At 48.5% G+C, this 14,267-nt stretch overlaps 1 pseudogene across 1 annotated transcript in view; it reads left to right on the top strand.

The window, feature by feature from the left end:
• The window catches only part of LOC311148112 (5'-nucleotidase domain-containing protein 2-like), a 44,736-nt pseudogene that overhangs the window by 23,723 nt on the left and 6,746 nt on the right, over nt 1–14,267 (top strand). The window contains exons 3-8 of the transcript in view: nt 2,651–2,841; nt 2,959–3,033; nt 3,147–3,202; nt 4,526–4,532; nt 4,632–4,747; nt 5,534–5,546. The product of the transcript in view is annotated as a 5'-nucleotidase domain-containing protein 2-like (transcript). The remainder of the gene's footprint in view (nt 1–2,650; nt 2,842–2,958; nt 3,034–3,146; nt 3,203–4,525; nt 4,533–4,631; nt 4,748–5,533; nt 5,547–14,267) is intronic.

The raw sequence follows: 14,267 nt of genomic DNA, 5'->3' as shown, positions 1-14,267 counted from the left end.
ACTACCACGTTCTTTTGGTGGGTGACAATAAACAGAATTGTGAATTGGATTATTTATATCTATTACGACCAACAACGATTTATTGGCTGGACTAGGGATGCAACAGAAGGGATCTTTTGAACAATTATCCGCCATCTCACTCTTATGACTTAGTAAAAAGAGGTTGGCTCTAGATCAGGCAGAAAGGGGTGGTGTCTATAGAATGGTAAGCCATTGTTGTACGTTTATCCCTAACGGTGCCGGTCCTGACGGGAGTGTCTCTGGGGCCCTGGTTGGTTTGGATGGACTGTCGGCTGAAATGAAGAGCATGGCTGGAATGGAGGGAAACGGACTGTTCTCCTGGTTGGGTGATTGGTTTGGTGGGTACTCTGTTATGGTGGTTACTGGATTTCTGACCCCAGTAGTTGTGTTTCTAATATTAATGTGCTGTACTGCCTGTGTAATTCCTTGTCTGAGAAAGTCTGTTACAGATGTCGTGCATATGGCTGGTATGATGCCCCTCCTAGGGGCTCAAGAAGGGGATGCAGACACTGAGATGGGGTTGACAAAGGATGACCCTTGGTTTGCTATTGGTGAGGTGGTGGAGTGACACCCTAGAGGGTGTCTAAAGGGGGCCAAAATGTATTAATCTTTGTGTTTTATGCTTTATTAATCAAGTTAACCATTGTGAATATTTGTCTTTCCTTATGTGAAGGTTTGAAGTTCCTGGGTGGCTGGTAGCCAACCTAGTACAATTTGGGTGTAGATGGAAGGACTGAAGGCCTTTTTATTATCATTATTGCCTATTAATAAAAGTGTGATTCTTCTTGTTTGTATTGTATTTTAATGAGTGACACCCTAGAGAGTGTCAATAGGGGGATTCCTGAATTTCCCTGAAATTTCTTATTTTGGGTTTTCTTGTTTTGGGTTCACACCCAGTGGGTGTGAAAAGGGGGATTGTGGAGATCTATTTTCTTATAACTGGATGTGATGCCTAGCTTAGAAGGAATGCATGAATGATTAAACATAATATGTTTGTGCTGTACTGATATAGACTGTTTAACATAACAAACTGATTCATGTGAGGAGCTGTTAGGGAGTAGGGGGAGATAAGAACTTGTGTCTCACATACACGAACACTGCCTCTTTGTTAAATCGCGCTCAAGGACATGTGTTCTGCTACAGTGGAGAGGAACAGACTATGTCTGAAGTTGCAAAACAACTAAACACCTGGCAACAGTGAAGCGCCAAGGGGCTGGGACCAGCCTGTGCGCCAACGATAGGCTGAGTAAGTCTAAACCACGCTAAGTCTCTACTCTGATTGGCCAGCAGGGAGCGGGAACTATCTCTGTCAGAGTATTTGGAGAAGAACTTAGAACAATGGATCAGTTCTCTGTCTGCCCTGCGTGGTATTTCAGTGGACCCGTATATACGAACATCATATTTACCATTGAAGGTTTTGCATTAATTAAAATACTAGTCTATTTTAGAAGACGTGTATTGACCTCTTTTGTTCCCAATACCAGATTTGAATTGACGCAACTTAACAAGACTGAACGACTGGGTCGAGTCTCTGGCAACCGAACCGATAGAACGAACGACCAGCTGGCTTGGGTAGCAACCCTAGATTTGTGTCGAGACTATCTTGTGGAAGGATGAAATAGTATGAATAAATTAACCAAAATAACGTTTTTAATGAAAATATGTCAATCATTATTTGAATATGTTGGTAACCCGTTGTATAAAAGTGATAAGGCTGCTTGTATAAAAGTGATAATGCCCTCGAAGCCGGTGTTTGGAGGATATATTGGCACGGTTTGCAGCTAACAACACCCATGCCAATATATCCTCCAAACACAGTCTTTTCGGGCATTATCACTTAAATAGGCCTACTGCAGCTCTGATTGGTTATGCCGCACCATACTCTAGGGCTGTCGTGTGCAATAGAATCCTACTCTGCATTGAAAGTGGCTAATATTGCGTTGATTCAACAACAATTGCCACAGTAAAGGGAAACGTTGAAACTGTTAACTAAGGGGGAAAACTGTAAATAGTTGAGTGAAGTTCAATCTGGTGCTTCCCTCCCTGGGCTGATATTTTTTCTGCGCTGCAGTCCCAGGGAGCTGCTCAGCAGTCCACTCGCAGTTTAGAAGGAACATCGTTTTTTTATTTTATGTGTACTTTTACCCCTTTTTCGTGATATTCAATTGGTAGTAACAGTCTTGTCCCATTGCTGCAACTCCTGTACGGACTCGGGAGAGGCGAAGGTCGAGACCCTGCCTAGCCACACTGCTTCTTGACACACTGCTCGCTTAACCTGGAAGCCAACCAATGTGTCGGAGGAAACACCACCACAAGGAGTCGCTAGAGCTCGATGGGACAAGGAAACCCGGCTGGCCAAACCCTCCCCTAACCCATACGACGCTGGGCCAATTGTGTGCCACCTCATGGGTCTCCCAGTCACGGTTGGCTGTGACACAGCCTGGGATCGAACCCGGGGCTGTTGTGACGCCTCAAGCACTGCGATGCAGTGCCTTAGACCACTGCACCACTCGGGAGGCCCAGGAGGAACATTGGTTATGTCATCTCTGATGCTGATTGAAATATCCTAAACACAGTATCAGTCTACTATGTTGTCTCTATATTATGTCTCTCAGCTGTCTCTCCCCAGACCTGATCCCACCAGGTGTGTGTAACCTGCTCAACTCCTCCACTATCTATGCAAACAATGAGGTCAGCCTGGCAGAGGTGGACATCTATGGGTTTGACTATGACTATGACTACACCCTGACCCTCTACTCCAACGCCCTCAACACTATGATCTACAACACTGCCAGAGACTTCCTCATCGAGCACTACAAGGTTTGTGTGCTCTAATTAACCTGCCAATACACTAACACATACTGTATATTCAGTGCTCCTGAAAATTCCACATTGTGGACCCTTGTAATCGGATCATTTTCTGCTCTTGTTTGACAGTATCCTGAAGGTATCCGCCAATATTACTACATCTCCAACTTCGCTGCACAGGATCTTCACTATGATATTCAAAAGGTAAGCATCATACAGCAATTACGCCCCTCTAATACATCGCTCTGCCCTTCTTCTAAACATCAAATCTCAAGGTACCGTGGGTTTACAATGCTGTATGTTTTGTCCTCCCCCAGGGCCTCCTGATGAAGATAGATGCTTTCCATTACATTCAGCTGCAGACTGTGTATCGGTGAGTTCTGTTTATTGGTAGGTGAATAACACTCTGCAATGTATGGGTCAGTCAGTGTACTAAACATATAAATATAATGAATATAACAGGCTTGGAAGCTCTAACCCTGGCAATTTGACTGGTAAACTCATGGGTACACTCGCAATGGCTGCCTGTTATTGTGATGCAATCATTTCCAGGGTATTTTGGAATGTTCTATCAACTGATGCTGGATTGCCATGTTAATGTAGAATGTTCATTCAAATTATCCTAACTGATATGGCTCATGTAATGTAATGTATTTTTTGTAATGTCAGTTGAGTTGACTCAACAAATCCCATGACAGATTGAATGGTACACGTCCTGCTTTTACTTCTTGGCATGGGTCTAGGTTGAAAATATATAGGTTAAGACAACGTCGTCACAATTCGGCACCAGTGCCGTTGCTAACTGCAAGCGCTGTTGCTAACTAGCATAGCTGGTCCCATTGTTGCAAAGAGTTATGTGATATTAAAATGTTGTTGTCTTAACCTTTGTTATCTTAAACCTAGGCATGGGTACACTCAAAATTGCTGCCAGTCCACCATTTAAGACATCATTGACTTGAATGGAGACACCCTTTCTATTCTAAGCCTCTAGGCCAATTCAGAAAGCTGATTGACCATTTTACTGATGAATGTGTTTGTTTCTTATGACTGTGTTTTTTTTTCTGCTTGCATTTTGTATTTAGATTTTGATGTGTGTATTTTCTGTTATTTATGTAATTCAGGGCTAATTTGTAAAATCTCAGTATGACTCCCTGATAAAATAAAGGTTATAAAAATAAAAATAACATAAATGGTACCGTAGATCTGTCATGACACAACGGGATGCATGAGATAATGAGCAACGTTAGTTCCGGTGCTTTGGACAAATCACAATTTTAGAAGGGGAGACAACATTTGGACCATAGACTTGCCTGTAACTTGCAAAGTGAGTGGGTAGAGCACTTTGTTCCGGCAGGGAGGTTCAGTTTGTAAGATATGGGGCTTTGATGTTTTCACTCAGGTTCACATTCTTCTACGTCTATTGAATGCCTCCCTGTGGAGGAAGCACAACATGCCTCCCCTGCCTCCTAATCTTCCATCACTGGGCTTCCTGTCTTCATAAATCAGGGATTAGCTCTGTGTACAGGCCTTGCTCACTGTGGGCACTGGTTCCATTTTTTCCTCCTTGGAAAGAAAGTGCTTCCAAACATGGTGCCTCATTAGAGCTAGAAGCACTGGGTGGTAATATAATGTTTAGAAATAAGTATTTGATGTCCATTTTGTAACTTTATTTCTTGCTAATCACACCCAATTTTAGAGCCATAGTAATGTGTTGACGAGTGTGTTTATAACCATACAATTCTGAGTGTTTATAAGTATGTTTATAAGCATACAGTAAGTAGTTGACTTGTAATTGTCCATAGGACCTCAAAGTGAAGCAGTTCATGGACGTCTTCTCCATCCCAGAGATGACCCTCCTGGCTGTGGCCAATTATTTTTTCATCTCCAACGACATCGAGTACGATCCTGAGTGTAACCGGTGTGAAATGGCTAGCTAGTTAGCGGTGCGCGCTAGTAGCATTTCAATCGGTGACTTCACTCGCTCTGAGACCTAGAAGTAGTTGTTTCTCTTGCTCTGCAAGGGCCGCGGCTTTTGTGGAGCAACGGGTAACGGTGCTTCGAGGGTGACTGTTGTCGATGTGTGCAGAGGGTCCCTGGTTCGAGCCCAGGTAGGGGCGAGGAGAGGGACGGAAGCAACACTGTTACATTGGTGCCGTGACCCGGATCACTGGTTGCTGCGGAAAAGGAGGAGGTCAAAAGGGGGGTGAGTGTAACTGGTGTGAAATCGCTAGCTAGTTAGCGGTGCGCGCTAGTAGCATTTCAATCGGTGACGTCACTCGCTCTGAGACCTAGAAGTAGTTGTTTCCCTTGCTCTGCAAGGGCCGCAGCTTTTGTGGAGCGACGGGTAACGGTGCTTCGAGGGTGACTGTTGTCGATGTGTGCAGAGGGTCCCTGGTTCGAGCCCAGGTAGGGGCAACACTGTTACATGAGCACCTCTTCAAAGATGTCTCAGTGAGTGTCTCAGCACAATGCCTGTTTCCCACGCCATTTCTCACCCTGTGTAATGTTCTATCGCTCCCTCTTGCTGGTTTTCTAAACCCTCTGCCCGGTTCATTGGACTGTGGGGATTTTGCCTTTAGGGAGCACAAACAGTAAGTGCACATAAATATACTTAAATTCAGCTACAGTATGTACCTATAGAAAATGATCAATTCAACATGCTTATACTCAGGTTTTGAATATCCCGCTCTCTACTCCGACCCAGTCTAATTGACAAGGTAGGATAGAGACAGAGCTAGATCTCTTCTTTCTTCTGGCAGACAAAGTGAATCTGAACGGGACAAACTGTAACCTAAACCCTTTCACCCCAGTGTGGAATGAGAACAGCTATTGTTCCATAGTCCACACGTCTGAATCCCTAGCAACCTCTCTCTAGGTGGACAGACATCTGAACCTGCTGGTGAAAATCTTTTGACCGGTACTGTATATAGAGACATGGAACACTGGTCACTTTAACAATGTTTACATACTGTTACTGTGTATGTACAGTGCATTCGGAAAGTATTCAGACCCCTTTACTTTTTCTACATTTTGTTACATTACAGCCTTATTCTAAAATGGATTAAATCGTTTTTTCCCCCCTCATGTCATGAACCCGGCGTCCTGAGTCTGTTCCTGCCTGTGTTGCCGTTTTTCTGCTCTGAATCTCCTGTTTCCTGAAGGTTCCTGAACGCACCCTGTCCGGTTGCCGGGCGACGTTGCTAGGCGGGTGATCTCTCGATTACCCGCACCTGCTTCTCATCAGCTTCGGCATACCTGGTCCTGATCATCATCCCTTCATAAGCTCTGACCTGACAGTTTTGTTGTTTTGCACCTTGTTGGCTTGCCGTGTACTTACCTCCGTTTTTTTCTGTCTACAGTCATTCTCCCAGAACCTTCACCCAACCACTGCCTGGTTGTCGGCGGCTGCCGTGCCATCATTGGATCTGCCACTTCACCTCCATCAACTCATCTCCGCCGCCCGCTCCGTCTCCTGGATTATTCTGCATTTTTTTTTGAATCTGTTAATAAATACTCACCTTCGTTTCAAATCACCTTGTCCTGGTCTGCTTCTGGGTTCTGGCTTAGAAAACCGTGACAGAACGATCCGGCCAGAGATGAACCCAGCGGACCTGGACTCTGTTCGCCATGCCATTACCCATCAGGAAAGGATGTTGGGACAACACAGCACGGCGCTACAGGAGATAGCGTTGTCGGTTCTGAACTTTTCGACCAGTCTGACGAAGATCCAGGCTCAACTCAGTTTGCCGGTGGAGAATCCACCACCGGTTTCACCCCTTTCGCCTGCCGCTTCTGGAGCTGTGCCCTTCCGTGAGCCCAAGGTTCCGACGCCTGATAAGTATGAAGGGGATTTGGGAAGATGCCGTTCCTTTCTTATGCAGTGTGGATTAGTGTTCGATCTACAGCCCCACTCGTACGCCACAGACAAGGCTAGGATAGCCTTTGTTATTGAATTGCTGCGTGGTAGAGCCCTGGAGTGGGCTTCAGCCGTATGGGAACGACAGGACACCTGCATGGCGTCATACCAGGAGTTCACGGCAGAGATGAGGAAGCTGTTTGACCATCCAGTCCGAGGTAAGGACGCAGCTAAGTGCCTGTTTTCTCTTCGCCAAGGAGCTCGCAGCGTTGCCGACTTCGTAATCGAATTCAGGACATTGGCTGTGGAGAGTGGGTGGAATGAAGAGTCACTGCAAGCGGCCTTTTATCAGGGGTTGTCGGAGCAACTCAAGGATGAGCTGATCTCCTATCCGGAGCCTAGTGACCTGGACAGATTGGTAGCTTTGTCTATTCGGGTGGATAACAGAGTTCGAGAGAGAAGGAGGGAGAAGCAATGGGGCCCGTCCAATTAATCAGCTTCTCGGTTCCCAGTCGGGTCAGGAGGTGGACCAGAACGTGTCGATCATTGTCCACCACACGGGATTAGTGGAGAGGTCCTGCCTCCAGATTCTGAACCCATGCAAGTGGGGCGGCACGGGTTAACCAAGGAGAAGCGCCAACATAGACGTGAGACCAACCGCTGCCTCTACTGTGGTAGTTCGGGACATTACATCTCCACTTGTTCCCAGCGCCGTCAAACTGCCCGGCTCGCTAAGTTTGGGAGGACTTTTAGCGAGCCAGTTTCAACCTCTCAATACCCCTGTCAGACCCCGTTTTCCCGGCTACCCTCATGAACAGGAATCAGAGTTTAGCGATTAACGCTTTCGTCGATTCAGGTGCCGATGGCAGCTTTATTGATGCCGACGTGGTGGAACAGCTGGGGCTTTCCAAGGAGCGATTACCGGAAGCCATTGAAGCTACCACTCTGAACGGCAGTAGTCTGGCACGTATCACGATGAGGACTGAACCGGTTAGGATGCTGTTGTCAGGGAATCATTCTGAGGTTATCTCATTCTTCATTCTGCCTTCTCCCCATGTTCCTCTGGTCCTTGGATACCCCTGGCTGAAAGAACCCAATCCCTTGTTCGATTGGGTGACTGGCAAGGTAACTATTTGGAGCATTGATTGTCATGCTAACTTCCTCAAGACTGCCTGTTCCAATTCTGTTCCCAGTCAGGTCATTGAGGCTAACCCCCCAGATTTGTCCCTGGTTCCCGAAACATATCACGAGTTGGGGGAAGTGTTCAGTAAGCAGAGGGCTCTGTTACTCCCTCCCCACCGACCATATGATTGTGCCATAAACCTGTTCCCTGGAGCTGCCTATCCCAAGGGACGGTTATACAGCATCTCCCGACCTGAACGTGAAGCTTTGGAGACCTACATAAAAGAGTCCCTAGCTGCTGGTCTCATTCGTCCCTCGTCATCACCCCTGGGGGCAGCATTCTTCTTTGTGAGTAAGAAGGATGGCTCTCTTCGACCTTGTATTGATTATCGGGGGTTGAATGATATCACGGTCAAGAACAAGTATCCCCTGCCCTTGATGAGCTCTGCTTTTGACTCCTTACAGGGTGCTACTGTGTTCACCAAGCTGGACCTACGCAATGCGTATCATCTGGTCCGGATCAGAGAGGGGGACGAGTGGTTGACTGGTTTCAATACACCGATGGGTCATTTCGAGTATCAGGTGATGCCGTTTGGACTGACCAATGCTCCAGCAGTGTTCCAGAGTATGGTGAATGATGTCCTGAGAGATATGATCAGTCTTTTTGTGTTCGTTTACCTGGATGACATTCTTATCTTCTCTAAGGAGCCTCCCAGCCACGTCCAGCATGTCAAGCAGGTTCTGCAGCGATTGCTGGAGAATCGCCTGGTTGTGAAGGCCGAGAAGTGTGAATTTCACGCCCACACTACATCCTTCCTCGGGTACATCATCTCCAGGGGAGAGATTAGGATGGACCAAGAGAAGGTTAGGGCGGTTCTGGATTGGGCCCAGCCCGGTACGAGATTGCAGCTCCAGAGGTTTCTGGGGTTTGCGAATTTCTATCGGAGATTTATCCGTGATTACAGCCGTGTGGCCGCTCCTTTAACTGCCCTGACTTCTAGTACCAGAACCTTCAGTTGGAATCCTGAGGCGGACCGAGCATTTCTGGATTTGAAGAGGCGATTCACCAACGCTCCGATTCTCTCTCAACCTGACACTGCCCGTCAGTTTGTCGTTGAAGTGGATGCGTCTGATGTGGGGGTTGGCGCCATCCTGTCTCAGCGATGCTCCACTGACGTAAACTCCATCCCTGCGCCTACTACTCTCGTCGTCTTTCGTCTGCGGAGAGGAACTATGATGTGGGTAACCGGGAGCTTCTCGCGGTGAAACTTGCCTTGGAGGAGTGGCGCCACTGGTTGGAGGGGGCGGAGCAACCGTTTGTTGTCTGGACTGACCACAATAATCGTGCTTACGTGCAATCGGCTAAACGTCTCAACTCCCGTCAGGCCAGGTGGTCGTTGTTTTTTGGACGCTTTAATTTTTCCTTGACGTTCCGTCCGGGGTCTAAGAACGGCAAGGCGGACGCCTTGTCCCGGATGTTCTCCAAGACGGAGGAGAGTGGGGCCAAGACTGAGACGATTCTTCCCCGGAACCTTGTCGTGGGAGCCGTTATGTGGAGGATTGAGGAGGAGGTTATGGCGGCCCTTCGGACGCAGCCCGGCCCCGGTAACGGTCCACCCGGTCGGTTGTTTGTGCCCGAGTCGGTCCGTTCGGCTGTCCTCCAATGGTCCCACGCCAGCAAGATGGCTTGTCACCCTGGCGTGGCTCGGACGATGGCGCTTCTACGCAGACGATTTTGGTGGCCTGCCATGGGAGAAGATACTCGGAGGTTTGTTGCTGCCTGTCCAGTTTGTGCGCAGAACAAGAGTGCCAATCGGCCCAGCTCTGGACTTCTTCACCCCCTACCTATCCCCCGGCGACCATGGTCGCATCTGGCCCTGGACTTTGTCACTGGGTTGAGGGGAACACGGTCATTCTGACTATTGTGGACAGATTCAGCAAGTTCGCCCACTTTGTGCCCATCTCCAAGCTTCCCTCTGCCTCTGAGACGTCCAAGATCCTGGTTAGGGAGGTTTTCAGGGTCCACGGATTGCCCAGTGACATAGTTTCCGACCGTGGCCCTCAGTTCACCTCTGCTGTCTGGAAATCCTTCTGTTTGGCCATTGGAGCTACAGTCAGTCTCACATCTGGATTTCCCCCCCAATCTAATGGACAGGCGGAGAGAGCCAACCAGAAGATGGAATCCACGCTGCGCTGCCTTGTTTCCTCCAACCCCACCTCTTGGATCTCTCAGTTGCCTTGGGTTGAGTATGCCCACAATACTCTCCCTACTTCTGCCACTGGGATGTCTCCCTTCCAGTGCCTATACGGCTACCAACCCCCCTTGTTTCCTTCTCAGGAGAAGGATCTCTCGGTTCCCTCTGTCCAGGCCCACATTCGTCGTTGCCACCGGACCTGGCATTGGGCCAGAAAGGCCCTCCATAGAGTTTCTGACCGGTATCAGCTCCAGGCGAATCGTCGCCATAGTCCAGCCCCCGCTTATGCCATCGGCGATAGGGTCTGGTTGGCTACACGGGACCTTCCTCTGCGGACTGAGTCAAGGAAACTGTCGCCGAGGTTCATTGGTCCGTTTGTGGTGGAGAGAGTGATTAATCCTGTTGTGGTTCGACTCAAGTTGCCGAGTACGCTCAGAGTCCATCCCACCTTCCATGTCTCCTGCCTCAAGCCTGTTCTCCTCAGCCCTCTGTTGCCCCCTCCGTCCCCTCCTCCTCCTCCTCGGATGATCGGAGGAGGTCCTGTCTACACGGTGCGCCGCATCATGGATTCCAGACGGCGGGGCCGGGGTTTCCAGTATCTCGTGGACTGGGAGGGGTATGGTCCTGAGGAGAGGAGTTGGATTCCTCGGCGTCAGATCCTTGATGCTGACCTCCTTCGTGACTTCTACCGCCTCCATCCTGGCGCTCCGGGTAGTCCGCCCGGTGGCGTTCATCGGAGGGGGGGGTACTGTCATGAACCCGGCGTCCTGAGTCTGTTCCTGCCTGTGTTTCCGTTTTTCTGCTCTTAATCTCCTGTTTCCTGAAGGTTCCTGAACGCACCCTGTCCGGTTGCCGGGCGACGTTGCTAGGCGCGTGATCTCTCGATTACCCGCACCTGCTTCTCATCAGCTTCGGCACACCTGGTCCTGATCATCATCCCTTCATAAGCTCTGACCTGACATCCATTCCCTGCCGGATCGTTAGCCATGAACAGTATGTTTGTCAGCGTTTTTCTCTAGCTGGAGGTAAGCAGGAGGTAAGCTTCTCATATGGTGTTGAGTAAAGCTTAACCATGTATTAGATCGTAGGTAGGTAGTTAGTTGTAGTTAGGTATTGTATTTATTATAGGTTAGTATTGTTGTTATTGTAGGTTTCCGTAGGTAATTGTAGGTTAGTATCGAAGCACGAGGCTAGCTAGCTAGCGGGTAGCTACTGGTAACGATTAGCAACGCTGGAGAGCTGTTTCCAATGTTAATGTAGTCCTAGCCAACGTTTAATTTTTTGCTTAACCATGTATTAGATCGTAGGTAGGTAGTTAGCTGTAGTTAGGTATTGTATTTATTATAGGCTAGTATTGTTGTTATTGTAGGTTTCCGTAGGTAATTGTAGGTTAGTATCGAAGCACGAGGCTAGCTAGCTAGCGGGTAGCTACTGGTAACGATTAGCAACGCTGGAGAGCTGTTTCCAATGTTAATGTAGTCCTAGCCAACGTTTAATTTTTTGCTTAACCATGTATTAGATCGTAGGTAGGTAGTTAGCTGTAGTTAGGTATTGTATTTATTATAGGTTAGTATTGTTGTTATTGTAGGTTTCCGTAGGTAATTGTAGGTTAGTATCGAAGCACGAGGCTAGCTAGCTAGCGGGTAGCTACTGGTAACGATTAGCAACGCTAGAGAGCTGTTTCCAATGTTAATGTAGTGCTAGCCAACGTTTAATTTTTTGCTGCGTTATGCGTTATGAAAGGAACTAGACACGGACTTGAATTATCTGTTTAGTGTGCTAACACACTCTTGGCAGTTTGTTGTAACCAAGTATTGATGCTAAATTGTGTGTTATTGGATGCTAGCTTGCAAGTTAGCTACGGCGTCATAGCTAGGCATCGTGGGTTGTTCTGGGTAGTTACTGTGTCTTGGCAGTGTCCTCGGCCGTGCCGGCTGTAGCACGAAGCTAGCTAGCTAGCCGTTCTTCAAACAAAGTCAACACAGTGGCCATTGCTAGCTACCCAACACGACCAGCTAGCTGTACTGTAGTAGCTAACTACAATATACTTGTCCTAGCTAGCCAACGTCTAATCATTGCTGCGTCATGAAAGGAACTTGACACAGACACGAATGATCTGTTTAGTGTGTTATCACACTATTGGTGGTTTGTTGTGACCAAGTGTTGGTGCTAAACGGTGTGTTATTGTTATTGGATGCTAGCTTGCTAGTTAGCTATGGTGTCATAGTTGGCTAGCTGAATAAAGTGGGTTGAGTCTATTCCTTTAAACATTGAACCGCTGTGGTTCACAACAACTCTGATTTCTAAAGGCGGAAGTTGGGAGAGTTTTTGTTCGGGTGGTTCAGTGAAACAATTTTAGTTTCTGAGGTAGAAGTTTGTGGTGAGGGAGGCCCTGCTCTCTCCGCTCCCAGATGCTTAGCTCATTTCATTCCGATCTCCTCTGCATTTTTGTAGCCATTTGCTACAGCCTGTCAACTATGCCTCTGCCTATCCCTGTTCTCTCCTCTCTGCACAGGCTACACAAACGCACCACACCGCGTGGCTGCTGCCTCTCTAACCTGGTGGTCCCTGCACGCACCACCCACGTGAAGTTCCAGGTCGCAGGCAGCCTCTGGAACTGCCGTTCTGCTGCCAACAAAGCTGACTTCATCCCAGCCTATGCCAACCTCCAGTCCCTCGACTTCCTGGCGCTGACGGAAACATGGATCACCACTGAAAACACTGCTACTCCTACTGCTCTCTCCTCGTCTGACCATGTGTTCTCGCATACCCCGAGAGCATCTGGTCAGAGGGGTGGTGGTACAGGAATCCTCATCTCTCCCAAGTGGACATTCTCAATTTTTCCCCTAACCCATCTGTCTATCTCCTCATTTGAATTCCATGCTGTCACAGTCACTAGCCCATTTAAGCTTAATATCCTTGTCATCTATCGCCCTCCAGGTTCCCTTGGAGAGTTCATCAATGAGCTTGACGCCTTGATAAGTTCCTTCCCTGAGGATGGCTCACCCCTCACAGTTTTGGGGGATTTCAACCTCCCTATGTCCACATTTGACTCATTTCTCTCTGCCTCCTTCTTTCCACTCCTCTCCTCTTTTGACCTCACCCTCTCACCGTCCCCCCCTACTCACAAGGCAGGCAATACGCTTGACCTCATCTTCACTAGATGCTGCTCCTCTACTAATCTCACTGCAACTCCCCTCCATGTCTCCGACCACTACTTTGTTTCCTTTTCTCTCTCACTCTCCTCCCACACTACTCACTCTGCCCCTACACAGATGGTAATGCGCCGCCGCAACCTTCGCTCTCTCTCTCCCACTACTCTCTCCTCTTCCATCCTATCATCTCTTCCCTCTGCTCAATCCTTCTCCCTCCAATCTCCTGATTCTGCCTCCTCAACCCTCCTCTCCTCCCTTTCTGCATCCTTTGACTCTCTGTGTCCCCTATCCTCCCGGCCGGCTCGGTCCTCCCCTCCAGCTCCGTGGCTTGATGACTCATTGCGAGCTCACAGAACAGAGCTCCGGGCAGCGGAGCGGAAATGGAAGAAAACTAAACTCCCTGCCGACCTGGCATCTTTTCACTCCCTCCTCTCTACATTTTCTTCATCTGTTTCTGCTGCTAAGGCCACCTTCTACCACTCTAAATTCCAAGCATCTGCCTCTAACCCTAGGAAGCTCTTTGCCACATTTTCCTCCCTCCTGAATCCTCCCCCCCCCCCCCCCTCCTCTCTCTCTGTGGATGACTTCGTCAACCACTTTGAAAAGAAGGTTGACGACATCCGATCCTCGTTTGTTAAGTCTAATGACACTGCTGGTCCTGCTCACACTGCCCTACCCTATGCTTTGACTTCTTTCTCCCCTCTCTCTCCAGATAAAATCCTGCGACTTGTGACTGCAGGCCGCCCAACAACCTGCCCGCTTGACCCCATCCCCTCCTCCCTTCTCCAGACCATCTCCGGTGACCTTCTCCCCTACCTCACCTCGCTGATCAACTCATCCTTGACCGCTGGCCATGTCCCTTCCGTCTTCAAGAGAGCGAGAGTTGCTCCCCTTCTCAAAAAACCAACACTCGACCCCACTGATGTCAACAACTACAGACCAGTATCCCTTCTTTCTTTTCTTTCCAAAACTATTGAGCGTGCCGTCTTTAGCCAACTCTCTTGCTATCTCTCTCAGAATGACCTTCTTGATCCAAACCAATCAGGTTTCAGGACTGGTCATTCAACTGAGACTGCTCTTCTCTGTGTCACGGAGACTCTCCGCACTGCT

Source organism: Coregonus lavaretus, assembly GCF_964263955.1.
Source record: "Coregonus lavaretus genome assembly, chromosome: 20".
NCBI classification, from domain to species: Eukaryota; Metazoa; Chordata; class Actinopteri; order Salmoniformes; family Salmonidae; genus Coregonus; species Coregonus lavaretus.
This window is presented reverse-complemented; position numbering and strand designations above follow the sequence as displayed.